The 25,875-nt window shown below is 41.6% G+C and overlaps 1 protein-coding gene across 2 annotated transcripts in view; it reads left to right on the forward strand.

Moving 5' to 3' along the window:
- LOC306870239 (mucosa-associated lymphoid tissue lymphoma translocation protein 1-like) overlaps positions 1-25,875 on the forward strand; it is a 1,002,100-nt gene that overhangs the window by 475,949 nt on the left and 500,276 nt on the right. The gene's annotated exons all lie outside the window — the stretch shown is intronic.

Here is a 25,875-nt window from a genome sequence, read left to right on the forward strand (position 1 = left end):
GTTCACAGTCAAAGCAGGACAGCATGTTTCAAATTGAAAATTTTTTAGAAATAAGTTAAATAAATCTCCTTTCAACTTAAACAAAGGCTTCATCCAGCAAATTATATTATTTACAGACATTTTTGAAAAGGCTTAAATATAAACTGCACTTTCTGTATTTTAAAAATCCAGTTTCTGTATTTATTGTGGTGTGGAATACAGAATTATCAATGAAAATATTCAATGTTTATTTTTAACCAAATTTTACATTCATAAATTCCATATTACTAATAAAACCTATAAAAAAAACCTATTTGACTGAAGTAAGGCTACACACACACACACACACATAAATACATAGCATATATATTGGGATATATATACATATATATGTGTGTGTGTGTGTGCGCGTGCGTTTTTGTGACAAATGAGGACATACATTTGTATAATGACACAGGTATGACATAGGTATTACAAGGAGAAGGTGACTTATGAGGACATTGCCCCATGTCCCCACTTTTCAAAATGCTTATAAATCATAGGCTACAGAGTGAGTTTTTTGGGGGTAAAGTAGAAATTCAGTCTCCTATGAGGGCTAAGCTTAGGTGTAGGGCAATAGCACATACAGTTTGTACAGTGTAAAAACCATTACGCCTATGGGATGTACCCACTTTTCACAAAAACAAACGTGTGTGTGTGTGTGTGTGTGTCTGTCTGTCTGACTGTCTATCTATATACAAACACACACACACACGCGCGTATTGTGTGTGTGTATACAGTATATGTGTGTGCGTTATACAGTATGTGTGTGTGTGTGTGTGTGTGTGTGTGTGTGTGTGTATAGGTAGATAGATAGACAGACAGACAGACAGGCACACACACACACACACACACACAAATACATAGCATATATAATGGGATATATATATATACATGTGTATGTGTGTGTGTGTGTGTGTGTGTGTGTGTGTGTGTGTGTGTAGCGTTACTTCAGCCAACAAAACCAAGGTAGATAGATAGATTGATGGAGAAGGGCTTTGGTTAGAGTGGTGACGAAGAACCTGATGGTCAATCTAGTTGAGCGCCATGATCATATGTGGAGATAGCAGAAATCTACAGAAGGACAAACATCACTGCAACACTCCACTGATCTGGGCTTTATGGCGGTGTGGCCAAACTCATTCCTCTCCTCGGTGAAGACAAAAGAAAACACACTTGGAATTTACAAAAAAAAAGCACCTAAAAGCCCCTCAGACTCTGAGAAACAAGATTCTCTGGTCTGATGAACCTCAATTCTAAGCATCATGTTTAAAGGGAACCAGTTCTGCTCATCACCTGCAGAGTACCATCCCAAAAGTAAAGTGTGCTGGAATCAGAATAGAAGAACAGCTCAATGCACCAAAATATTGAGATAGCCTTAATGAAAACCCAGTCCAGAGCATTCAGAACCTCAGACTGGGCAGAAGGTTTACCTTCCAACAGGACAGTGACCCTAAGCACACAACAAGAGTGGCTTATACACAATGCTGTGAATGTCTTTGAGTGGCCCAGCCACAGCTTGGACTTGAACCCAATCAAATATTTCTGGAGAAACCTGAAAATGTGCGTCTGCCCCCCATCCAACCTGAAAGAGCTTGAGAGGTGAAGAGGCGAGGAGACAAATGGCAGATAATTGCCAAATGTTGATGAGCAAAGCTTGTCGCATTAAACAAAAAAGTCTTGAGGTGTAAAGGTACTTCAGCTTTTAGTTAAGGGTATGAATACTTATGCAATGTACTTATTTTATTTTTTATTTTTAATAAGTTTACGAAGTTGTGACAATTCTGTTTTTGCTTTGTCAATATGGTGTATGGAGAGTAGATTGATGTGGGGGAAAAAAATAATTTAAAGCAGTTTAACATAAGGCAGCAACATAACAAAATGTGAAAAAAATGAAGGGGTATGAATACTTTCGCAAGGCACTGTAGATAGATAGATAGATAGATAGATAGATAGATAGATAGATAGATAGATAGATAGATAGATAGATAGATAGATAGATAGATAGATAGATAGATAGATAGATAGATAGATAGATAGATATTTAACTATGTGGGTTTTTGGATGACAACTTGTTCTTGTCATAGACTTGCTCAGATCCTGTGTCTGAATGTAGTGTGCTGGTGCCATCCTGTTCTGTGAAATTCCTACTTCAAAAATAAAAAAAATGTCCTGGCCAAAATTGACTGGCCTGCTTCAAACACAAGTAACAGTATCCAGCCGTCTTCCAACATAAAGTAGCAGGCATTCAACTATGACACAACATAAGCAGGGTGCACAAGCTGAACAAATGACTGAGGCTAGTTGTCACAACAGCTACATATCTTTAACAGTCTTTTACTCAAATGTCCAATACAACTTATGCGTGTGTTTTCCCTAGCTTTTTTATGCTGGTTTGTGCATCTAATTCAAACTTACCTTAAACGTTTTTGTGAATCGTCTAAAAATGCATTTCAGTTGCTGATACTGGAAATAAAGTCACATGAGAGGAGGCAACCTCTACGTTGTTGTCATTGGCTGATTAATTTGTCTGCGACAATTCTTGCTTATACAAACAGCACTTCTCATTACTTCTCTCACAAAAGAATGGCTTATTAACATGCTAACGTAGCACTTCATGATGCGCTTATATCATGAGAGAATTAAAATTTTTGGGTGTCCCTTTAGGATTCTCTGGTGTATAGCAGAAATGATGATTCCTTTAAGCAGGTTGATTCACAACAACAAAAATTCAATCACACTGCCGCCATCACTGTTTACTACTGTAGATGATGTTCTTACAGTGTAATGCTGTTTTTTTCTTCGCTCAAGATAAGAAGACCTACATCCTCCAAAAACATTTAATTTTGACCTTAGAATATTATCCCAAAAATGTTGGCCAAATGGTTTTTAGCAAACATGAGAAGAACTTCTTCTTGATAAGCAGTGGTTCCTTTTCAGGAACTCAAGCTGCGTCCGAGAACGCTGGGGGAACGCCTTCAGGGTGACCGTGCTCTGATGCAAGTGTAATCTGTCCAAAGGATGGGCACGACGTCACGGGCGGGTGACGTAATGGCCAGGAAGCATAAAAGCACATGCGGTTGAACCGGCATCAGCTTTTGTCATTCAGCAACCGCTACTCTGTGTGTGTCTGACAATCTGTGAGGTAAGTCTGCCGAGGCACGGCGGCGAGTGAGATCGCGGGGATCGCACTTAGATCTGGCGGACCGGTTGGAGACGGGTTCGCCCTATCTCCACCTGCATTCCCCAGAGCTAGCGCTCTTGCTCGGGGCTGGAAGCACGCAGTGCGGTTCTTTCCCCCCCCCTTTGAGTTAGAGCTAGCTGGTACAGTGCAAAGGTGATGCGTGCATTCTCGTTCATTTCATGATTGCCTTTTATATCAGACCATGTTTACTTGTCTGGTTGTTTCTGCATTTAATTTTGAGGAATTAAAGGATCTATGGGATTTTTTCAAGTGAGAGCACAAAGTTTTACTTCTCTTCCTCTGAAGAGGTTGAGGTGGTCAGCTGAGCAGCCCCAACCGTGTTCCAGATCCTCATTTAGGGTGCGTCACTTCTCGTACTCCCCAGAATGTTGGAGTCAGAGTGGCGCTCCCTGGCCGTAGCTTTCTAGCAGAAGGCAGATCTGTGAACCGTCATTCTCGCTGGATAGACTTCTGCAAAAACATCCTGCTGCCTATGGCCCAGGACTTCTGAGGGCGAGCCCCTCTGGGGAAGAACGGCGTACAGCACGGTACTCGGTGCCCGTCTCTCCTCAGGGCCCTCAGGAGATCTGTCTGCCAACCCTGCCACGTACGGTATTACAGGGCGCCGCGATCTCCAGCGAGCACACATCTCAGATTCTTCCGCCCGAAAACATAGCAGAGCTGAGATGCTCGCCACCCCTTCGGGGGTCTCTAGAGTGGCTAGTTCGGCTTTCTCCTGCAGGTGTGCCGTTTCAGGATACCAAACTAGTCGCTCTGGTTACACCAGAGGCCAGTTTCGGGAGAATGGTTTCCTTAGCAGGGGGTTCGTGAGGTTTGCTTTGGGGGCAAAGCATACCAATATTGGTTCTTCCTCTCAAAACGGTCACTGCAAGCATTGTAGGCCTCCTCTCGCTGCTGAGAGGTTTCGAGGCCTCGGCTTGCTAGAGCTCTGCTGGGACAGTCTGTGAGTGGTAGACCCCAGGTGAGCCTCCTTACAAAATCCCAGCGTGTGGAGTGTAGCAGGCTTCCTCTTGGTTCTAGAGAGTTGTCATGCTGAGGCCTCTGCTCCTAGAGCCTCACTGTTTCGGCGAGTGTCGCAGGCCTCCTCTCACGCAGAGAGTTTTTGAGGCCTCCACTTGCCAGAGCTCCGCTGGTGCAGTTTTGTGAGGGGTAGCTTACCTCTTCACAGGATACCTAGTGTACGGAGCGTAGCAGTCCTCCTCTCGATCCAGAGAGTTGGCATGCTGAGGCCTTCGCTCCAAGAGCTCGTCCTTTCGGTGAGTGTCATCAGGCCTCCTCTCACTCAGAGAGTTTAGAGGCCTCTGCTTGCCAGAGCTCCGCTAGGAGTATGCCCAGTGTACGGAGTGTAGTAGGCCTCCTCTCAATCCGAGAGTCGTCATGCTGAGGCCTCCGCTCCAAGAGCTCGGCTGTTTCGGCGAATGTCATCAGGCCTCGTCTCGCTCAGAGAGTTTTAGAGTAGTAGGCTCTAAGTGAGTCTCCTTACAAGACGTCTAGTGTGTGGAGTGTAGTAGGCCTCCTCTCAATTCGAGAGTCATCATGCTGAGGCCTCCGCTCCAAGAACTCGACTGGTTGGTGAGTGTGGTCAGGCCTCCTCTTGCCTACAGAGAGTTTTAGAGGCCTCCGCTTGCCAGAGTTCCGCTGGGGCAGCTATGTGAGTAGTAGGTGTACCTCACAAAATACCCAGTGTCTGGAGTGTTGCAGGCCTCCTTTCGATCCAGAGAGTCATCAGGCTGAGGCCTCCGCTCCAAGAGCTCAACCATTTGGCGAATGTCGTCAGGCCTCCTCTCGCTCTGAGAGTTTTAGAGGCCTCCGCTCGCCAAAGCTCCGCTAGGAGTATGCCCAGTGTACGGAGTGTTGCAGGCCTCCTCTCGATTCAGAGTTGTCTTGCTGAGGCCTCCGCTCCAAGAGCTTGACTGTTTCGGCGAGTGTCGTCAGGCCTCCTCTTGCTCAGAGAGTTCTAGAGGCCTCCGCTCGCCAGAGCTCCGCGCAGACAGCATCTAACTGAGTAGTTGGCTCTAACTTACAAGATGTCCAGTGTGTGGAGTGTAGAGGCCTCCTCTCATTTCGAGAGTCGTCATGCTGAGGCCTCCGCTACAAGAGTTTGGCCGTTCGGCGATTGTCGTCAGGCCTTCTCTCGCTCTGAGAGTTTTAGAGGCCTCCGCTTGCCAGAGCTCCGCGGGTGCAGTTATGTGAGTGGTAGGCTCTAGGTGAGTCTCCTTGCAAGATCTCCAGTGTATGGAATGTAGCAGGCCTCCTCTCGATCTAGAGAGTCATTATGCAGAGGTCTCACTTCATGGTGCGGAGGTTGCTAGCTCAACCCAGTCAACTGCCCGATTGGTACAGTTCTGGGATTTGTGCAGGCCTGTTCCTCCACAGGGTTAACCCACTCCACCCTGAAGGTCTACGTAGCGGCTTTACCGGCCTACCGCGCCCCTCTTGGTGGCCATTCAGTGGGTATTGTGGTATTATGTTGAAGCTTTGTGGTGATGGCCTGTCACTGATGAAAAGGTTCAATATGTGCTATTTTAACTCAACATGACAGGTTGCAGTCAAGCCCGACTGTGTTAATCTCCCAAATCCAATTACAAACTCTAAACTGCCTGTTAAATCATTTAATCACTTGGATTATAAAATGAGGAAACTGTATCAATAATGCAGATTTCAGCTGCACTGACGTACTGTGAATGTGAAACGCATTTTTGAGCATTTTACCTCCTGTCATACAAAGGACAGCATAAAGATCTCTGTAAATTACAGGTGCCAAGTTAGTTTTATTTTGGCAGAAGGACAATAATAGAGGCCTGTTAATTTTATGTCTTGTTACCGTGATGGATTTCATAACCTGTGCTTAGAGGGTTTTGTATACAGATACGATGAAGCCAAGTTTGAAGTCCATAACAAATGCTGTTCATTAGTGAAATTACAAAGTTGCATTTACTTGCATTAATATCTTGATGGCAGATGAACATGTTTAGTGTTTGTACATAAATCTAGAAATGTGACTTATCAGAAATTTTCATTTAAGCACATCCTCTAAATGAGTAAAATGGCCTATAACAGTGCGTTTTGATTAATTACACACTGTAAGACATAATTAGTGAATAGATATTCGCAGACAGCAGCAATCGCCATCTTAAAAGAACAAGACTTTAACTGCAGCTTTTAAAAAGACCTGAACTTTGGTAAACACCATGCACAATACCACCACAGAGCTAAAGCATCTGTTTGTGGAACAGCTGTACTCAACAAGTCCACTCCTGTTGGAGTATTTATTCTTTCTACATATGTAAACAGGAAATTTGGAAAAAACTGTCTGCTTTCCCACTGAGGTAGATCTACAAAGGGCAGAATCCTAGCCCAGCAATGTTGTTATTGTCTGAGTTGTGAATGTACCAGCTGTGGCAATTGACCTACTTCCATAACTCCAGGATTTTTAGACTGCAAGTTGAGAATATTAAAGATTCTAATTACAACAAGAGACAGTTTGATCTTCAATACAAAGTGTGTTTTCACTCAGGGTATACTATTATGTGTAATTTTGAACTTTCATCCCATGGAAACCCTTACTGCCATAAAATATGTTTCTTTTTCCCTATTTTACAGACCTGATTAATGGACACTGTAAGCTTATGATGTTAGCTGGATCAGAAGGGCCAATGAAGGGGCTATTTGTCACAGAGGCATTTCAGGTATTTGGGGCTGTATTTGCATAGATCCTACTTGTGAGAAGGTGTAATGTTGGGCCAAAGTCAAGGAAAAGGGGGTCAGTGTGAGGTCATTCCTCCTTTTGAGTCTCTTTCCTCTGAAATGTGGACCATAAATTACATAAACATAAATGGTGCACATTTTTACAAATCCCGATCACAGAATTGCTGAGGAAGTCCGTTTAAACGGACTTAACCATTACAAACACAAGACATAAATGCATGACTTCAGTTATTCCTCTGTTTTTGATAGCTTCTACAACTATGGGAAGATTTAAACTTTAGAATGAGACTTTGTGATCGTATGTAAGAAGCTCAGTCCATCCAGTCCAAACTTTATTGTCTATAACTATCAGTTGGTTTTCTGGCAGCCCAATAATTGTGTTTGGGTCACACTTTATATTAGGTGGCCTTACTATGTAATAAGATTTAAAGTAATCATTTGATATAGTGCTCTTATACATGTTTTTTAAATTGTACATATATTAAAAAAAAAAAATACCTGCATGTAATAACATCTATAATTAATTTCTGTAATTACATTTATAGTCACACTGTTGACCCATCCCTTACATCTTAACCAACCCTTAAACCTACACACACCACCCAACCTGTCCCTAGCCTTACCCTTATCCCACCTCAATAGCAGGAAAAGTGTTTTGCAATACAGTATGCAGAGAATATGTACACTGTGCTTATTTTTATGATGTAAGTACATAGTAAAGGCCACCTAAAGGACGTGTGTTTGAAATACATGTAACATTGTCTGCAGACACGGCAGATCAACACTTAAAAATTCAAATAATCCCGTTGCTGGCTCAAATCAATACCACTCCAGGAAACATTGCATAAGGAAGATTTAAAATGTAAATTTAACATGGATTTACATATTCAGATTTCAAATATAATAGTTGATAATCTCTATTCTGTGATATAGAAAAATGCAATTCATCATTGATTAGAGCTTCTCGACCATTTCAATATTTCTTCAATTCAATCTAATCATTACATACTCACCCAGGCATAACTCAACCCTACAAACAGATGAGGACATCATATATTTTTTCCAGTACATTGATCTAGAGCTAATTGGAATTCTTTGGCAGGAAATTCAATTTCAGATTAGCTGTCTGGTAGCTGGAAAGAAATTAAGCCCCCTCTATCAAAAATCAAAGAGTTCGAGACATCCATTAAAGGACTTTCTATTTCAGAGATTTTGAGTTAGCAGCCACTTGAACTCGTGCTAGTAACACCATGCTGATAAATCTCACAGATAAACCACCTCTCCCATTTTCACCCAAACCCACACGGATTCCTACCTGAGAGGTGTACTTTTCATTAGGCATCTGTCTAGTGCTACCACAGAAAAATGCAATATAAAAACAGATTAATGAGTTTACAGAAAAGACAGCAATAAGTTCCTTGGGAAACATGTTTCATCTTGTTGCAGAGCACTTCCTGACTTACTTGGACATCAGGTACTTGGCAGTGACCTGTCCTAAACAACAAGTGTCTTGTTAGGAATTGGCTGCAGTGATATGCAGTTAACCACATGCCTTGAAAATGCTCAGAGAACCCTTGTGAGACCTGCACTTGCTTCAGTCAGTATTCTGGCCAGTGCATTTTAACAACATACCAAGAGTGAAAAGAGCATTTAGATTTTGAAGAAATAAATGCTGCTTCATACAGTCCCCAGAGGATTTTGTCAGATGTTTGTGGTTAAAATATTACATACTGTCAAATACATTTTTATGACCCTGTGGCATAAGAAATTAAGTTTGCACGCAGTATAGTATATTGGGGCCTCTTTACTGCTTTTGTGCCTTTTTTTTTTAAGCTTGAAAACTTCAGTTCCCATTCATTGTAATGGATATCTTCAAAGCAACTTTTGTGTTCTACTAAAGAAAGATGGATTTAGAACAACACGAGTGAGCACGTTCATTTTTGGGTGAATTATGATTTAAGCCAACCTTAATGTAACCTTTGGAAAGTAATGTAAAATCTAGCATAATGTTACTGATGTAAGATTTCTGGTCAAACTTTTTTTTTTTTTTTTCTAATTTTAAGAATAACACTTGTCAGGCAGTGATGAATCTCTTAAGCTAACGCTTGCGTTGTGTTTAACACACAAATGAGCTCTGAGTTGAAAACGAACTCTGCAGGCTCTATTAGAACGGTATGTCTAGCAGCATGAGATTCACAATTCGCAAAAACTAGATAAAACAGAAGAGCTTCTACATGAGTCTAAGGCATCGAGTAAACTGAGGAAGCAAACAGAGACTCTGCTGTCTGATTTCTCAGCGAACAAATACACATGCCAGCCGAAACTACACAAACACACTCTCCACACCAAGACTCTGTTTGTCTGTTACATCAAAGAAATGCATTTATACTAGCTCACTCACCTTGCTTTTCAAACAACTGTCCATTGAAAATGGGTGGATCCACTTTCGATGTCCTTGCACATCACGGCATGATACAAACAAATGTTTAAAAATACCGAAAGTCTTTCTGAACCACATTGCTTACAGCTTCCACCCAACCTATTTAGTACAGATCCATGAGGGGAAAAAAATCATCTGTTTTTTTCTTCACATTTTTGTTTTTATATAGATATTTCTTGAACAGATGCACATTTATTTGCATTTTTTCCCACCAGACTTCATGTCTCATTTTGTTTTTGAATATAATGGCAGTAGCATTTTCCTTAAACTAGCAAAACCTTTGCATACCCATGAAGGCCATGGATGAACTGAGTGTACTGTCTCTTGGCACAGAAGTTGAAAAGGCTTTCTCTTCAAAGCAGATTAATTTTTTAAAGGCATTAGGATCAGAGCTTTGAATCCAGGAATGCTTCAGAAGTTGGGATCTTATTTCATTGCTTTTAAACATTATAAAAAAAAAAAAAAATGATGTGCTTGTTGAGATAAATGAAATTTTTCAAGTGGCACATTGGATTTTTCCCATATCATTGTTGATATATCAGTTCTTTTGCAAATCCTTATTTTAATGACCACACTTTAATGACCACAATTTCTACTAGCCAGAGCTTCAAAGTGAGAGCAGAAGGTCTGGAATCCATAGCAGCTTTCATTGGCCAAGGACTGCTCAAGAGGACATCATACCGACAGGAAAAGCAACAAATCACAGTTAATTTCAGCATCATATTTAGGGGCGTGAAAGCATAAAGTCAATATGATTAAGATTAAGATTAAGATGATTAAGATTAATATGATGACAGACCGGCGTGCAGTTTAATCAAGAAAGTCATGCAAGTTTCCTGCAAAAATAGTGCAACAAAGTGCTGTGAACTTCACATACTTTTGAAAATCCAGTGCTTAGTTTATCATGAAAAGCTTTCTTTGTCACAGGTGTAAACACAACGGCTTTCTTCTTCCATAAGGGGCTTTGTCATCATGACTGCTTTGTTTCCAGAGAATTAAAGAATCCTGTAGTATTCAACCAATCAGATGATTACTTTGAAGTGTTTCCCATTTTGTGTGCCTTATGCGTCATACGTTCAGCCAATGGTCTATGAGCATGATGTGTGAGGCTGAGACTAGGCTGGCATTGACACTAACTATGAGTATTATTGTGAAAATATTCAGGCATAATTAAATTTTTTCTATTATGCCATAATAGAAAAAATGTCATTAGAGGTTCTCCATCTCTTAGCTGAAGCTTTGAAGAAGACGTGACATGATACTTTTCAACAGATAAAGCGAAAAGGAACTTCCAGACAAAATGCAAAGGGTACGCTGGTGTTTCTTGCTGGCACATCTACAACCTCCAGCAGAAATTACTTCAGTGAAAAGCTTTGATCAAGTTTTTTCCAAATGTCCCTGCTGATGGAACAATGTCATGCCACTGTAACGTGAATGTCTGAAACTCATTTAGCTGTCTATGAATCAAGGCATTGTACTCAAGATTTCAATAAAAGACCCCAGCTTTCTTATGAGCTATATATTCATGGAACATTTTCATTCACATAAATTTTATTTCAGTTAAGGGTGAAATCACACAAAATAGTGATAATGTGTGCATTTAATCTGAAACAAAGGTTCCACATTATTCCACCTAAACTCTCAGATATCACACTGTGAATATTTGTCCCAAAAATGACACTTTTATACTTTTTCTACCGTCAACTTTGATGAATGTGGGTCAGGGTGGTGAAAGCACAAGAAACAAATAATATCTCTTAAGTGTAACAAATTTTTTTTACATCCAAAAGTGGTTTTCATCCCTCTCATCATTTATGAATACAAATTAATGATCAACAGGTCTGTAATATGAAAAAAAATATTTGACATTGAGGTCAGACATTCAATTTCCTGAATTAATTTTTAATCCTTTCTTTGGTAGGATGGATGCACTGAATGTGTGAAAATAACATCTGATATCTAGAGATCTGTTCTTATTTTTTAAACCAGAGGCAACAGGAAAGACAATTTTTATGATATTAACCTAATGAATATAACAGACTTACAGTCCACTGCAACAAATTTCAATGAGATCTCAATTATTAAGGCAAATTCAGATCAAGAACGATATTTCTGGTCTCCAGGTACAGCTCATTTTACATATCATCCCAAAAAAAAGATGGTGTTTCTCAAATTTCTCTGAACCAAAATGAACATCTCACCTTCCAGATGCACGGACAATTCACAAACTTCAAAGACATGAGTGGGAGAATCTGTTGGCTTGTGGCGTAAAGACCGGGTCAAGAGCCCAAGCAAATATTTCTCTAAAATTTTTCCTCCACTGTTTAAACTCCCAAAAAGATGGATCACCGAAATAAAGCAATTTAGAATTATTGGAAGCCACCCACGTGCTGGCCACAAAGATTTTCCCTCTGTCCTGCACTGAAGACGTCAGGCTTATTTACTGTACATCCCGCCAGAAGTTTGAGTTGTAAAGCAAAAGTTAATTGATGATACATCTCAGTTTACAGAGCAGCTGGTCTGTTAGATTCGAGCTCCTGCTGTATGTTGGCCATCAGTGCCGTGCTGATGTAGTTCCCATCCAGGCTGAGGTTCTCGAGGGAACATTTCCCTCCAGAGCGTAGAGCCTCCAGGAGATAATGTCCTCCAACCTCACTGAAACCATTATTATCTAAGTCTACCTTCCTCAGGGTCTTATTTGATCTCAGTGCCTCAGCAAACAGCTTGATACCATTGTCGCCAAGGTTGCTTTCATCTAAGATGATGTGTGTCAGCGTAGTGTTCACTTTCAGACTTTCAAACAAGACTGTCCAAGCCTCCATGTCTGAACATGATGTCTGTGCCAGGCCCAGATATCGAAGGTCTGAATGATACCTCATAAAAGTGGCCAGCACCCTCAGGCCATCGCTGCCAATGCCGTTTCCACCTAGGTCTAACTCTTTGATCACAATGCTAACTGGAGAGAAGTGGATCGGTTCAGAGTTTCCACGCATCGCTGCTGTTTTATCTTGAAGTTCAGCCAATCCACTAAGCAGGGTCTGCACTCCAAGATCGCCAAGTTGGTTTCCAAACAATCTAAAGAAGAAAGAAAATGACCTTCATTATTCATAATGATTTATAACTACCTTCAAGAGTTTCTTTTTTAGAGCAGTTTTGAAAAGTCAGCTTATTTTTGGACATATTTAGAAGGTCTGCATGAAACGTACAGTAGTTCTTTGATCTGTGGTTTGGCCTGCAGAAGGTCTAGTAAAACATTGACTCCAGGGGGTCCGATTTGGTTCAGATTAAGGTTAATCACTGTGACTTCGGATGGGCTTCTCTTCAGCGCCGTTGCCAAACTCTTGAGCAGTTCATCAGTCAGACCTGTGTTTCTCAGTATTAGTTGATCCACTTCGTCAGAATTGCTCAGCACTTCTGTCATGGCATCCATCTGAAGCAACAACAGCAGATTCTACTAATATATTGTTACAAAAATGATCAATCTTGTATTCTTTCATGAAATATGTCAAGAAAAACTGTAAACGTCAATAAATGCACCAGTTTCCCATGAAAAAAAAATATAATTTGCATTTATTTATATGATACTCTAAAACCGTCTTACACTCATGCAATGTAATTTGCTTGATTGTGCAGAACAGAAGCAGAGCTCAGTAAAACAGGGCTAACAATACCATCATAGCTGTATCTGTAGAAATATCTATGGATCTGATTTCGTAGACATTTTAGCAGTTAATTTTTAGAGTTAAGATCACCTGTTTTTGTAAGTCTTGCTCTTCAGATGTGGCATCCTCTGGACCTTCATAAAAAAAGAAGAGAGAATGTCATAACTCATGACGTTACATTTTTACATACTGTGTATGTACGTACACACACACACACAACATATTGATCATAAATCAATGGCACATACTGCAGAGCTTGATCTTATCAGTTATACCAACCTTGGTTTTTATTCATTTTAGGTTTCCTTGCTTCTGTAAAACTGCTGTCACTTTCCTCACTAAGTTCCACTTCTGATGCTGAGTCATTGGCAGTGAGTCCTGAAGTGATCCGCTCTTTGATTTTGCTCCTCTCAGACTCTAGCAGATGACACAAAATGCATATCTTTTCACTGTTCATCACATGCCTCATTATGATTACATTACAAATCAGGTTTTGAGAAATGGGAAAAAAAATCTAAGAAAAAAAATCTTAGGTTACGTATGTAACCCCAGTTCCTCGAAGGAACGAGACGCTGCGTCCAGAGATGCTTTGGGGAACGCCTTCAGCGTGACCGGCTCTGAATACAAATTAAATCTGTCCAATGGATGGTGGGACGTCACGGGTGAGGTGACGTAATGACCAGCTGGCATAAAAGCCAGTGCGGTGAAACCAGTGTCAGCTTCTAAATTGAAGCAAGCGCTGGCAGTGATGCTGGAAGTGTGACCTCGCGACGCAGCGTCTCGTTCCTTTGAGGAACTGGGGTTACATACGTAACCTAAGACGTTCCTCTTCAGGAACTCGAGCTGCGTCCAGAGACGCTTTGGGGAACGAGATACCCACGGCACCAGACTTCCCAATCCCTGCCCCGTGTGTATCCGTACGGAGCACATCCAGGGGACGAGAGAACGGAAGAGCCTGGAGTGGCTCGCATGTCCAGGCCATAGAACCTGACAAAAGTCAGGGGCGTAGACCATCCCGCAGCGTTGCAGATGTCCTTATTGGGACACCTGCGAGAAAGGCCTTGGAGGCCGCCACACTTCTCGTGGAATGAGCCTTGACTCCCATCCGCGAGGGGAGGTCAGAGGACCCATAGGCCATATGAATGGCATAGACAATCCACCACTGAGGGTCTGCCTGAAGCAGGAAGACCTCTCTTGGGGGACCATAGCAAATCAGCAATTGGTCCGCCCTTCTCAACATGGCAGCTCTGTGCACGTATGCAGCTCTGTGGATGTATTTCGCCGCAAATCCCCAACTCTCTTCAGAGATGAAATCGCCAGGAGAAACACAGCCTTCAGGGCAATCTGAGATCTCCTTAATAGGCTCGAATGGAAGCCTACAGAGAGCATCAATAACACAGCCAAGTCCCAAGGGGGGACCCGGGACCGTACTGGAGGCCTTAGCCTCAGTGCACCACGGAGGAAACGTGTACCAGGGGCTGTCTGCCCACTGACTGTCCACCAAGGGAGGCGTGGTAGGCAGAATCGCCGCCACATAAACCTTCAAAGTGGAGTGGGTTAACCCTGCAGAGAGTCGAGCCTGCAGGAAGTCCAGCACTGTACCAACCGGGCAGTTAACTGGGTCGAGCTGGCGATCGCCGCACCATGAAGTGAAGCACTTCAGGGCGTACAATCTCCTCGTTGAGGGAGCTCTGGATTGGAGGATGGTCTCAACAACCTCGGTTGAGAGACCGGAAGCTATGAACCGTGCCCCCCCAGGGGCCAAGCCCACAGCCTCCACAACTCCGGGAGGGGGTGCACAAGGGTGCCTCCTGCCTGTGAGAGGAGATTCCTCCTGACTGGAATCTCCCACGGAAAGCCGTCGAGGAGGGAAATCAGGTCCGAGAACCATACTCGGCCCGGCCAGAATGGGGCTACTAGTAGCAGCCGAACTCCGTCCCGGCGCACTCTCTCCAGAACTCTGGGGAGCAGAGCAATCGGGGGAAAGGTGTACAGACGAAGCCTTGGTCACTTGTGTACCATGGAATCCAGCCCCAATGGAGCTGGATTAAGTAGAGAGTACAAGAGGGGACATTGCGCTGTCTCCTGTGTAGCGAAGAGGTCCAACTGAGCCTGGCCAAACACTCTCCAGATCTGCTTCAACACCTCGGTGTGAGGCATACATTCCCCGGGCAAGAGCACCTGTCTCGACAGGGTGTCTGCTCCCACATTGAGATGCTAACTCAGACGCTCAGATGGGAGCTGTATGCTCAAGGTGACCCTCTAAGTTGAGGGGAACAATGCCAGCTCGACCAACAGGAGAGCCGGGAGGGAGCAGCATGCTCAAAGGTGACCCTCTATAGTGAGGGGAGCAATGCTAGCTCTACCAAGGCACTTGGTTAAGTCAAGAACTTAACTCTCAGCATGAGAGGGAACTCAAGACGCTCAGAAGGGAGCGGCATGCTCAAAGGTGACCCTCTAAGTTGAGGGGAGCAATGTCAGCTCGACCAACAAGGAGAGTGAGCCCACACAAGGATCTGGTGCGCCAGCCTGTACAGGGGGTCCGACCGCAGACCTCCTTGGTGGTTGATATAAGAGACCACCGATGTGTTGTCGGAGCGAACTAACATATGGCAACCTCTTAGTTCTGGGAGAAAGTATTTCAGAGCCTGAAACATGGGCAGCACCTCGAGCCTGAGCACATGCCAAGAGAGATGATGACCCCTCCACAGACCATGGGCAGGGTGGCCACTCATGACCACTCCCCAACCGGTGAGGGATGCGTCCGTCGCTAGCGTACGCAGCGACACGGAGCTCCCAGCACCGGGCCCTGGGACAAGAGCCAAGGTTGTCTCCACATGTCTAAGGCACGTAGGCATCGCCGCGTGACCTTGATGATGCGAAGCGGGTTTCCCCTCGGGGAGATCCCCTTGGTCTTGAGCCACCACTGTAGGGGTCTCATGTACAGCAGGCCAATAGGTACCACGTTGGAAGCAGCTGCCACCAGACCCAGCAGTATCTGAAACTGCTTGACAGTGAGTGACTGGCCTTCTTTCACCCTCCTGACTTTCGTGAGGATTGACTCGATCCGAGCAGGAGACATATGTGCCTGCAACGTGGTCGAATCCCACACCACCCCCAGATAAGTGGTTCTCTGTAATGGAGAAAGCACACTTTTCTTGGGGTTCAGTCTTAACCCCAACACTTTTAAGTGAGCCAGAACAACATGTCAATGTTGAGCCGCCCTCCGCTCTGATTGAGCGAGAATCAACCAATAGTCGATGTAATTGAGTATGCGGACGCTCCGTAGCCGCAGCGGAGCTAACGCGGCGCCCACACACTCGTAAAAGTGCGGGGTGAGAGTGCTAGGCCGAAGGGAAGTAACCGATATTGGTAAGCTTTGCCCCCGAAAGCAAACCTCAGGAACTTCCTGTGAGTGGGAAGGATGGAGACGTGGAAGTATGCGTCTTTTAGATCTACGTGACAAACCAGTCCTCGGACTTGATCTGAGACTGTGCTGTTGCATATATCTTTGTGTTTTTGACCCGCCACCTACTGGACATTTAAGGTACTACCCGTGACATGTTTACTTTTTACTTTCGTTTTCTCTCAGTGAAGATCGTCTAAAACGCAATGTACTTTGAGTGGGTGATTTCTTCGTTTGAGCTTTGGATATATATGTCCGTAAGTGCCATATTTGTGTTAATACATACTAATGTCCATAAGGAGTTGTTTAATTGTTGGAATAATTGATTGATACTGCATTTATTGTGGGAAACGAATTGCTTTAATAATTAATGCTACATGCTAACGGTTTAAGGGAACGTTAGGTTTCTCTTTAACACAAATGCATATATTTATAGTATATACAAAGCTAAAGTAATGTTGTGAAGAAACTATGTACATTGTATTGTTTAACTGTATATGTCATAGATATAAATGTAATGCTTAAACATAATTTTCTTCTTTGTTTGTAGTTTTACAGTTGAAAATAACCAGTAAAGTCACCAAGGTCACAAGACTGCTTTCTGGAGTTTTCTTTGTTCGCTATCTGTTAACCCTTTGCTAAAGTGACGGAATGGTGAGAACAGAATAGAGACACTTACCTGAGCATCTTGAACTTCAGTCAGCTGACTGAGCGGCTCAATTGATGCAGATCTAAAATGGGACGCAATCCTCCATCCTCCTTGGAACTATGAAGTACCGGCTGTAGAACCCGGACTCTGTTTCGTGAGGAGGACCACCTCGATGGGCTCCTACCTTAAGAGAGTAGCTACCTCTTGTTCCATTACCAGAGCCTGCTCGGGGCCCACTAACGTGGAATTCACCCTGTTGAATTGAGGCGGACGAGAACTGTAGCCTCTCTCTACAGTACGCAGGACCCACTGAGACACATTTGGCAGTAGTTCCACGCTGCGAAATAGTCTACTAAGGGAACCAGTCTCTCGAGACTGGCCTCTGGTGTAATCAGAGTGGCTAGTTCGGTGTCCTGGAATGGCACACCGCCAGGGAACCGCTGAACTAGCTGCTCCAGAGACCCCTGAAGGGGTGGCGAGCATCTCAGCTCCGCTACGGTTCCGGGCGGAAGAGACTGAGATGTGTGCTCGCTGGAGACCGCTGCGTCCTGGAACACCATATATGGCAGGGTTAGGAGATCGATCTCCTGAGAGCACTGGGGGAAGACGAGCACCGTACGCTGCGGTGATCGTTGCTCTACCCCAGCGGGGCTACCCTCATAAGCCCTGATCCATTCACATCAGGGCTTCTTGGCCGAAGACCTCTTTGACCACGCACCCTTCTTACCGCCCCGACCCCGCAGGGGCGAGCTTGTCTATACGAGGAGCCAGCACGCGCCAGCAGCCCGTGAGCTAGAGAGCGGCGAGGAAGAAACCGCTGGAACGCCGCCGCCTGCCTCCCGTCACCGAAAAGGCCAGAAGGTAAAGTGGGGCATCCAGAAGGAAGACCCTGTCAACCAAAGATGCCTCTCCACTGCCACCAGGGCTGCCACACATCGCTCCCGACGGTCTCCTTGGTGGCGCGGAGAGACAAATCAGCGGTTTTGCGGAGCTACACGAATGTCCTCCGCACTAAATCCCTCACCCTCATCCAACTCACGCTGAAGGCGTTCCCCAAAGCGTCTCTGGACGCAGCTCGAGTTCCTGAAGAGGAACTGTATATTCCTGCTAATACATCAACTGGGTTATTAAGAAACTATGCTTTACTATTTGGGTATGTAATAAAATGTTTCGGGCAATAATTTATTTTCTGTTTTGTCCTTATCTATAATACAAATGTATTAATTACTGTGATAAATAACTTTTTCCATAGCAAACTGCATAGCACACATAGAGTATTCTGATGGTTAATATAAAAGAATCATTACTAAAAAAAATGAGAAGTTCAGATCTTAAGGCAAAAGTGGTCTTTCTTTGTGGCCCTTGTCCCAAGTTGAGTAGCCCATAGGTAGAATAATGGAACCAATTCTCATGGTCTTAAAACTTCACACCAACCTTAGTATATGTTTTAATTAGAAACTACTTTTTGTCATAACCTTTATGGTAAAATAATTGACTCCCACTAAATCAGGCTAAAAGACTCAGGAGAAACCCTGTCTGTGAGCAATGAGCCGCAGTTCTTGACTTACTGTTTACTTTGAACCACTTCTGTTGGTCTAGGCCTGATTCCAGGCCAGTGCTCATTTCAACACATTCTTCATAGAAGTCCCTCAGTCTTCCCCTGTTGCTGCTTTTTCCATTCGATTTTGAAGCATCCATCGTTTTCTCGCCGCCACGCTTAGTCAAGGTTTTTCTTTCCTGTAATGAATCTTGAGAAATGAAACTGTCCTGATAGTGCTGTCTATAAAATAAAATACAACCTAGTGATTTACAACAAAGCTTTCGTGAGACAACTTCAAAGTTTTACATTGCGCTGGCAAGCGACTCCATCCAGCGGCCTTGTCATGCTCACAGGCACAATAAAGAACCACATCGCTGGAAAAGACTTGCACTCACCTGGCACTTTAGTTTTATTTTCGGTCACTGAATTCTCCTTGTCTGGCGCATGTTCTTTTGCTGATGTTTGCAGTTGTTCTTTGGTGTTGGAAGGTGGTTTATTTTCCTTTTTATGTGTTTGCAATTCTTCTAAACTTTTGCCCTCTCCTTGCTGGCTGCGTGGTCCTTGATGGCGTTTGTGACGTTTTCTTTCTTTTGTACTGCCATTTACGTCTTCACTGTCTGTTGACAAAGTGCCTCCATCTTTAGAGAGCTTTCTGGTATTCTGCGCCGATCTTTCCATTCCAAGAGGGACAAACAAAGGGGAAGAAGGGCAGGACTCCATAACACCTGCACAGAAGGCATGATTACCTTGAGGCTTTCGGGAAATAATGTGCCCTTGTAGATCATTACTTTGAAGAATGCCAGTGGGAAAGTCTAACAGCAGTCGCATTAACACCAACCTTCATTAGAATTGATGGCTTGTTGCAAGGCTGGAGCTGGACTATCGATCGCTGGGGTGCCAATACCGTGCCTTGAATTCACACATCTGAAAAAGGAGAATATATTTTCAGTGGCAACCCATTTGGTCTTGAGAAGAAACCTCTGCTTTAAATCTTTTCTTGATCTTGCATGTCATCATATCTCACTTGTAGCAGGGTTTTCCTCCATTTAGACGGGTCAGTCTGAAGCAGCTCCTGCGGCCTTGCTGAAAGCCAGGGGTATATCTGTACTCGCAGCAGGAACTGATCCTGGCTGCTATGATTCCATTCACAAAGATAGTAGCACTGAAGGGGAAGCCCAAGTGTCTCTGGGATGTGAACTGAAACTGCTCTATTGGGAGAAAGTGCTGTATTATGTATTTATTTTACCTTTTATTTATTTAGTTAAACATTTTATTATTTATTATAAATTTATTATAAACATTTATTATAACTTTAAATGTATTTAACAACATTATTTGTTATTTTTATTTACATATTATTATATATGTTTTTATTTTGGTAGTATATTATCTTTAAAAAAATAAATTGATGCAAAATGAATTTTTTTTTCCAGTATACTTTTATATCTTGCATTTATGTTTAGCTTTAAATTGTATAAAACTAATTAAATATCTGTATTTCCTTTATAATCTTATTCATCTTATTTCATATTGTTTTATTTCGTTACATTTATTGTTTTATTACATAATTATTTTTTTCTTTTCACGTCATTGCAGAAACCTAAAATAACTGTAATTTTGCGCTTTTTGCTATATTGTCACATTATAATAAGTTTACTATTTTTATATTGTATTACACTGATAATATTTTGTATTTCTACTCTGTTCAGCATAATGAAAATGCTGATCATGCTCTACATAGTGTTGAAAATACACAATGCTTTCTTAATTTCTGTATTTCTTTTATCCGTCTATTTCCTTTTGTTAGGTAGAACATATAAAACAGTTACTTGCTAATTTTATGTGGCCAGACTTTAGATTTGTTTAAAATAAAGATTATATACAACAAAAGATAAAAAAAAAATATTGGCAGAATATCTCAAGCAGTGTAACAGCTAAGCTTTACCTCCAGGTTGGACAAATTCTTTAAACACACAGATGTTCTCCCCTCCACAGATCTGTTGAAGCACTTTCATCTCATCCCGAGTGCTGCCAGGAAGCCCCTGCCCCAGGTACATCATCGTCACAGTCACATTTGACTTCTTGGACTCTTTCTGTGCTTTGAGGTAACTCTGGAAGAGAGAAGTCAAATATTCTTCACATGCAACTATTTCAGAAGCCATTTAGGTGACAAAGAAGGCAAATTTCTAACAAAAATGGCACTGAAGATGCTCTGAAACTATTTTTTCCTAGGCATAGAGACTGTCAATCAGAGAGACCAACTAAAACTTATAACTCAACACTTCAAACTGGTTCAAAGCTACAGTGTAATCTGTCAACTGAGTCAGAGCCGACTCGCCTGCTTGCTGTTGAAGTCAGGAGCTCTCTGTGAATTGATGGAGGAGGTGGAGCCGCGGCGTCTGCTGGTGCTGAGATAAGGACATGAGTGACTGAGTCTGGCCCTTGCTGTCTGCAGGTTTGACATCGGTTCTGTGATAGCAGGAAGGTACAAGTCACTCAACCGTCCTCTGATCGCTGGCTGGCTTGACTTGTTGGACTGCACAGATTAAAGCAAAGAATTTCCACATGAGTAGAAGAATTCTTTTGTTCACTTGTTACTTGTCACATAAATTTCACTGTTGGTGTGAATCCTAACATGTAAGTGCTGTATCTGTTGCGTTACTTTAAAGATTTCCACAGAATTGTTTCCATGCAGCAGAATGAGGCTGCCTTTACGTGTGAAAACACTATCCAGAGAATTGTGCCATTTGGGAGTCAGCGGTCTCTCGCCTCTACGACCCCGAGGACGAGTCTGCTGTCAAATACAAGAACATTGAGTTTTGAAAGATTAGTTATGCCCAAGATTATATTTTTATTTGTAAGAATAAAGTGAAAACATCCCATATGATTTCTGGCCAATGTATATTTCAGATATATGCTAAATACAGTGTCACAACCAGTGCAGCTTAAAGAAATATATTTTTCAATTTTAAAAAATGAAGATTAAACCTTCCAATGCCAAAACATAAATATAAAATGTACATATTTAATCTAAAAATACATTTTGGGTTAATTTTAGCTTTGCTAAAAGCAAATAGACAAAAAATATATAAAGAATATAAAGAATTTAGTTATACATATGCACACACCCCCTTTGTTTCACTATATAAGTGAGGACATTGCGTGGACTTCCACTGATTTTATATTATGTTAATGATATTTTCTATCTCCTAATCCAACCCATACCCCTAAACTCTTCCCCTCACAGAAACTGTGCAAAACATTAGATTTAAATAAAAACATGTTTTGTTGATTCATAAGCCTTTTTAACTAGCGAGGACCAGTCAACTGTCCTCACTAGTAGCTTGTCATAATATTTCACTGTATAAGTGAGGACATTTGGCACTCAGAAGTATAGTTAAACAAGCACATACACACACACATGATCAGTTCTCATCGTATACATCTCATCAGTATACATTGACTGTGTCTGCAGATGTGTTTCATGGACACTTTCTGATATGCAAATGAGTGTAATTTTTATTTTAAATGATCACTCTGTGTATCCACACTTCACAGTTGGTTATAAAGTAAGCATTTCATTAAAAAAGAGCACAAAAATCTCATTGATCAGTAAGATGCATGTAGCATGCAGTAGTATCTTGAGCGATTTCATCAGGTGCTGTCAGCAGCAGGTTTGAAATATCTCTGTTCCACTTTTCCACATTTAAAAATTTTATGAAAGGTTCGATAAAAGCCTGTGGCATCAACAAATCTAAAAAATTGCTAATTGCTACTTTGTTTCAGCCAAATGTCTGGTGTATCAGAGGCACTTTTGATTGTTTTAATTAAACACAGAAAAAGGTTTTATTACTCAGATGTTGTTTTTGTGAGACCAATGAAAATATTTTATTTATTTATTTATTTTGCCATATGGGATATCTTACACAATAGCTGAAATTGTCTAATTACTAGGGGTGACCCCGAATAGTCGACGATTCCATGCTTCGATAGCAGGAGCCCAAATCGGCTCCCAATATTATAGTCGAATATTCGCGGGGTGTTATGATCATGCCATTTTGGCTATATGGGGGTGCTCAATGTTCAAGCACGCAGCGCGAGCAGTACAAACAACAATACAGAATATTAATAACTATGACTGGGACTGTCATATACATAACATTAAAATTCACGCTGTGAATTTTTAGAGTTTAGTTGCCGTATTTCTGCGCGTTGTTGCATGAAGAACGCGTCCATAAAAGGAGTTAATTCCATGCAGTCACGTTCACTTCTGCATTTCAGGGCATTACGTGCAGATAGCCTATGGGTCGTTATATTGACGTTATGTTGTATAAATAACGAACCGTATTCTATATGCGATAAATTAGTTTAATCCCTAGATTAATAACATGCTATCAAATGCTAACTCAGCGCGCGCAGCTCAAATGCAGAACATTAACAATTAGGCTACTGTCATATACATAACGTTATGAGAGCACTATTGTAAAAAATGTTGTGAATTCTTAGGTTTTTGCTGACGTTTAATGTTAACTAGCTTTTAATCAAAACATAAAACATTATTTTTGTATCTGTGAAGCGTTCGTTACACATTTTCCCTGTGATGTGTTAACATCAGTAATTATGACCAATGTCTGACTTGATTCTTGGTAATGTATTTTGGCCCCGCCCCCAAACATATGATTCGACGATCAGTCGACTACCGGCAAAATTCGAAAATTCCGAATCCGATGAAAATCCATAGTCGGGGACACCCCTACTAATTACTTACATCTTTGACTTCATCTTTGAATCCTTTGATGGGCAGGTCTTGAAGGACACCCTGACTGTGCCTACGGATGCGCTTCATGGAATCTTTCTGATATGTTTCCATCCTTGCTCTCTCTTAAACACAAATAAGGGTCATTTTATTTTAAATGAGCATTTTATCCACACCTTAACTGCTAATGAAGTAAACATTTTGTTTAAAAAAATACCAATTCAACTCCTGTACATTAAGATGCATGTGACATGCAATAGTCTTGAGCATTTTCATCAGGTGCTCAGTGTCAGCATCAGATGGCAGGAAAACAACCAAGGCACAGACACACGATTAAATAATGCATGAACATCTAGAATGCCTGATGAAAACCGTACATGTGTTTTAGAGAGATAACAGTCATCTGCCTAGAAGGACACTTAAATCTAGTTTCTAACTGTTGATTCACTTCTGGAATTGTTGATACATATTACTTAAAAATCTTGATTATTTGAAAAATTGCTTTACTGTACTGAATTTTGATAGAAAGATATTAGATTTGAATATTTGTATCAGACCAGAAAACACAACCAAGTACATATATTTCAAGACATCTAGATTATGATTACAGTTTTTTTTTTTCAAGTTAGCTAGTAAACTTACCAGGCTTTTCTTCACAGCTTCATCTGGGTAAAGCAGCGATATTGTGGTTTTCTCTGTCGTCAAGGAGTCAACTAATACCTGGATGGCTTTGACGCCCAGGTCTTACACTCTACACTAGCGTCTCATGCATGTTTAATTGGCCGTCTTCAACAAGGGCGATATGCAGAACAGAGAGGACGGTATGCTACGTTTCAGGTGTTGCTTAGTTTATCAATGCCTGTGGTGGCGATAAATAAAAAAAGTGACATAATTGCTACTTATTTCAGCCAAACGCCAGGTGTACTATTAGAGGCCTTTGTGATGTGTTTTAATCAAATGCAAATGAAAATTTGTATTGCTCAGATGTTTTTTTGATGCTGAGGAAACTTGGAATTGAATTCTCAGTTACTTTTTGTTTAACTGATTTTCATAAAATTCCTGAGGATACACAAATGAGGCAACTGTTGGCACATGTTAATAGTATGAAGCAGTACTGTCAACTGTTTTGACTCCAAGGTCCCCCTTTGTCCACAACAGTTTTTAAAAACCCCATGACTCTCGAGTTGTTTTACTGAATAGCACTGAACAGCCATTATTTTAATAGTGACGGGAGAAATGTCAAATGTACCCCCTCCCCCCCCCCTTTTTTTTGTCTGATTGACAGGGTTTATTTATTTATTTATTTATTTATTTATTTTTTCTTATACCTTCGATTGTCTAAAAATCAAATACACTGTGCTGGACAATAACCAATCATTTGTATTCTATAATAATTAAGTCAAAATGTTTATGCTTGTTATTTAGCTGCGCTACAGCAATAGTTGGATGTCTTTGTCCATATTACGGATTTCCTGGCAGATCATAAGTTATTACTTCTATGATTCCATTTCTGAAACATACACTGCATGAGAGTGTTTAGCACTCTGTAATGTTCACATGGACTTGTTTTGGATACGAATAAAACATCAGATCATGCACAGACTATCTTGTCTTTATGAATTTAAATCTAGATTTATTCAGACTGACTGTTGACTTAATTAATAGAAAATTCATTATAAAATTAATTATAAAATAAAATAAGGTTTTATTAATTCACAATACTCTTCCAGTCCAGAGGTCACACTTAAAAAAAAAAAAAGAGATTTTTACTCATACATCCAGATTTTTCAGCACAACTGGATTCTACTGGGAAAAATAAAAACAGTTGTTGAGGTAGTTATATAAAATAAGACATCATGTTCTTTAGTTGTTTTGGCTTATTTTATTGCTTATTTTGCATACTTTAAGTCAATTAGAGGCCATTTTAGAGGTTTGCCGAGGCCCCCTATTGGGCCCCCAGTCCTCTGTTTGAGAACCACTAGTACAAAGCTGTAAAATGCTGTTGTTTGGGAGTTTATATTTAAGTCTCAGATTTTTTGAATGTGGATATCAGCAAATATGTGCACAGGTTAAGGCATTGCTGAGACATAAAAAGAGACATACAAGATTATTGGGGTCTTTTTATCAAGAGAAAATGTCAACATTTAAATAAGTAATTTTTGTTGTTTGTTAGTAAGACTAGTCTTTTAAAGCTATCATCTGTGTTCTCCCTTCAAACATGCCCTCTATAAATGCTTTGTTTCTGTACAGTCACCACAGGCCCTCACGCAGTTGTTGTGGATGGAATTTAATGGATCTGCTCTATTAGCCTCGGAGAGCCTCTGGATCGGGCAGCTGCTGGCTCCTCGCTGCACTCGTTATGTCCATAAACAGGCCCGGGTTTCTTGTTGATCTTGGCAGATCTCGTCTCGCTCCCTGCCAGTCCCACTAAAGCAAGATGTCAGTCAGTGAAGGAACTGGACTGTCTTGCCTTACGATGAGAAGTTATGCA

The sequence above is a fragment of the Barbus barbus genome (assembly GCF_936440315.1).
Source record: "Barbus barbus genome assembly, chromosome: 5".
NCBI lineage: Eukaryota > Metazoa > Chordata > Actinopteri > Cypriniformes > Cyprinidae > Barbus > Barbus barbus.